Below are 3,938 nucleotides of genomic sequence, written 5' to 3' on the forward strand. Positions count from 1 at the left end.
TTGTAGTATTTTTCTAGAAAAAACTGGGACTGCACTGAATGCCTTGGTTCGTCTACACGCATCGGCAAGTACTAGAGAAACTAGAGATGATATCTAAAACCATCGGTTTCATGAAGCAGGACAATAGTTTTCCTTGTCGCTGACCGTCCTTTCACTATCATACAGCTACAACATCAATGCTCCGGATTCTCAGCTGACCTTGCAACAACTTGTTTCAACTTTGGGGATAGTGAGCTTTTGATAAGTAATTGTTCCTGTTTACATTCTGGTTGTTTGTTTTGTTAATTTTGCTATGCCTTAACTTGTTCCAAGTAGCAAGAAACAGTTTGACTCTAGGTTAGGTCAATTGTGGTGGAAGTGGAAGTACTGTTTGCTGTCTTAATTAGGACATGGTATGAACCTAATGCTCCATGAATTGCACTGCTTGATGCTGCTTTTTATATGTGTGTCCACTTGTTCTTCCCTTGTATTACCTACTTAGCAATGCAGTCTGCTGCTTATTTTTTGCAGTAGAAAATGCTGGATCACTTTTCCCCCTCTTTAAATGTTGGCTCTAGAAAAGTCTTTTTCAGCATATCTTTTTTCCGGACCTAGAAGGTTATGTTGTGAACGTTTCGCCTTTGATCTGATGGCTGCTGAGTGATGTTCTTTCTGCCTAGTTTACGTATCCTCATCTGCTGCAATATTAGGAATTGGATCAAGTATGAGCCTACTGGCCTATTATTCTTTTATTGCATTGATGTATACAAGTTATGATCAGAAGCTCTGACTGTTATGTGGTTGCATGAAGCCCATGCTTGTTTTGGTACCTTTTCGGGCTGAAGTGAGACTACTGTGTGTGTTAATGCTAGCATGTTGCTCTGCTTTTGAAATTATTTGCCAACTAATCTGCATCGGGTGCCTATTTTATTTGGCTGAGAATTGGCTTTAGTTTTATTTTATTTATCTAGTGGTCTTCTTACAACTCACCTGTTAGCAATTTATATGTTTCATGTCCCTCTTCCTTGAACTGAAGAATTTACTTACCTTCGTATCTAGTGGCTTTCTTAATAGCCATAATTTAGGGTGTTTGCTGTTTCTACCATCTGTTTTAGCTGATGATGAAAAGAGGCAGATTCTCCTCTTTGTTGATTGCAACTTTGCAAGCCCCATCTGATTTTGAAGCAATTTGGAGCATAAGAGTCAACTTCTCAATGAATCATTCTGTTATAATTCATTTTTAGTCATGAAACAATTGCATCTGATTAGGTGGTTGTATGGAAACTAAGATGCTTGGCATTATAGCGAGAATCAGATATGGTTATATTTGTCTCATTCCAAGTTGTCGCCGTTGGCGAGTCTTCATTCCTTTGATATTCATAAATGATAGTGTGGTGAATCAATTCATGTCCGCATAAATTTTCCTTGGTTTTGTATATCAACTACTACCATTTGGTTAGTACGACAATGTTTTCTTTTTTCTGGAATGCATCCGTTGCCATTTTTTTCCCTGTTTGTTTCGGTTAACACCATCACTACAACATCCTTGTCTACTGTTCTGATTCACTATAAGGTTGATTTCCAGAACCACCAAGTCAAGAGGCGTAGTTGTGTATGTAGCGTTATTTACTCGCGCTCTTATTAGGAGTATGGTTCCAGTTTGTACGAAACGGTTTAGCGTGTCTGGAAGCGCCACTATTTGCTCAAGCTGTAAGCTATACCAATTTGGAGATGGAATATTAACTACTTATATTACCCTCGTCTGGAGTACTACCCCTCGTCTCGTAATATTACCTCTGTCCCAAATTACTCGGCTTAGATTTGTCTAGATATGGATGTATCTAACACTAAAATGTGTCTAGATACATCCGTATCTAGACAAATTTAAGACAGGTAATTCAGGACGGAGGGGGTATAAGATGTTATTACAAACAATATGTCAGTATATCGGTTGTAATAACCTAGAAATGCTAACCCCGTCAAAAAGAAAACCAAGAAATGCTAATAGTTGCTATTGCTCTCTGGTTATAAACTTTGTACTTTGTAATAACCCAGTGAAATTTAAAAGTCTGTGGGAGCCTTCCCCACTGTCATTGCTCCTAAAAAAATATGCTAATGGTGGTCGACCACCATGATGGACGTTTTCAAAATACAAATTTCCACAGCATGATTTCTTTTGAAAAATTTTGTGAACACAGACATGTATACCACTTATATGCTAAATTTCTAACATTATACTTTCACATGTGGCCTACACAAAAAACGCAAAAACGTATTTCCAAAATGGGCTGACCTTTTCTTATTGCTGGGCTGGAATTTTGTTGTGCAGCCTACAAATCACAATTTTTTTCAAATGAATTTTCACACGTTTGTGTGGAACACATAAGTTTCCACGGATTTTTTATATTTTTTTGAACTTTTAAATGCGATGTTTGATTTTTCTGAAAATAACGTCCACTGTGGTGGTCGTTCACCAAAAGTCCGCTCTCTTGTAATAACATCTTATGTTATATTATTGGGCCGAGGGAGTAGTAGATTGTGTGGTGTTAGAGTTAGCTCAGCTGCACAGTACTCTCATCTAAACGCTCTTATATTTCTTTACGAAGGGAGTATGTTATATTCATCAGGTGCTTTTGTTAGAGAAAGGAGATACAACAAAAGTTCAGGTTCTAGATTAGGCGCTCTAGAACTGAAAAACCACCTGAACTGAAAGCTCCAAACAAAGACAGAGAGGAGAAGAAACAGCAGTACAGCCGGCAGTGGCCTAAACATGATGACGATAACATTGTGTGCGAATCCAATAAGGTCATGATAACATCTATGCGCGACAGAATGTTATTTTGATAAGCCGGGATATGCAGGAGAGACCCAATCATCAAAATCATCAATCCTAGCCATCCATCACCCATTATGAGACTAACAGCCTGTTCGGTCCTCTCCGCTCCCTTGACTGCGCTACCGGAGTGGACCTGGCTGCAGCTTATTTTCACGGAGCGACTAAACCAAGCTCCACAGCTCCACGGAGTCACAAATATTGGAGCAGAGTGGAGAAATTCCGAACAGAGCCTAAATCTCTTGCAGCTGCTCCAGACATGCCACTCTGCCCAGACCAGAATAAACGAAGGAGATAGTTTTTTCAAACAACTTTGAAAGTGGAACGTACATACGCTCGTTACCATGTGTACCTATCCAGGAAACTTCATGCCAACTCCAATGCATCATAACTTCACAAGCATAGCATGCAAGTATAAGTACATAGTCCTATATGGGAGTAAATTGCTCAAAATCACCACATTTGTGGCTAGGTACTCCAAAACCACTGCTTTTGCCAAAAATCACAAAAGACTACCACTTCTGCGTCAAAGTGAATAACAAAATGCACCAATTCGAAATTAGGCCGCGTTTAACAGCGGAATTGACGGGTGGGAACTATCTGTCGGGCTGATCTGGCGAAGGCTAGTCCTAGTCAATGTGTTGACAAACTCAGATGAAGTCTGCTGCTAATAAAAATATAACTTCCCAATTTGTGGTAGGAGATACCATGTTCTTGAAACTGCAGCCTTATGGTCAAAATTTGGTGGTCTAACATACCATATCCCAAACTTGTTATCACGTTCTTTGGGCCTTACAAAGATTTTAGAAAGGATTGGTCTTGTAGAAACTCGAGTTACCTGCTGGAAGTTGTGTGCATCCTGTCTTCCATGTGTCTCAATTGAAAACACATGTAACGGATCACATCCCTGTCTACAGTACTTTGCCAGAACCACCATTGTTGAACATGATTGATGTGGTGCCTAAAGAGATTCTGGACCGGGGGCTAGTCAAGAAAGGGAATGCTTCATTACTACAAGTGTTTATCAAGTGGCCAGGCTTGCCAGCGACCAACGTTACTCGGGAAGACTATGAACAGTCCATCAACGCTTTCCATTGGCACTAGCATGGGGCTACGCTGGTTTTGC

The sequence above is a fragment of the Triticum dicoccoides genome, chromosome 3A, assembly GCF_002162155.2.
Source record: "Triticum dicoccoides isolate Atlit2015 ecotype Zavitan chromosome 3A, WEW_v2.0, whole genome shotgun sequence".
Lineage (NCBI taxonomy): Eukaryota > Viridiplantae > Streptophyta > Magnoliopsida > Poales > Poaceae > Triticum > Triticum dicoccoides.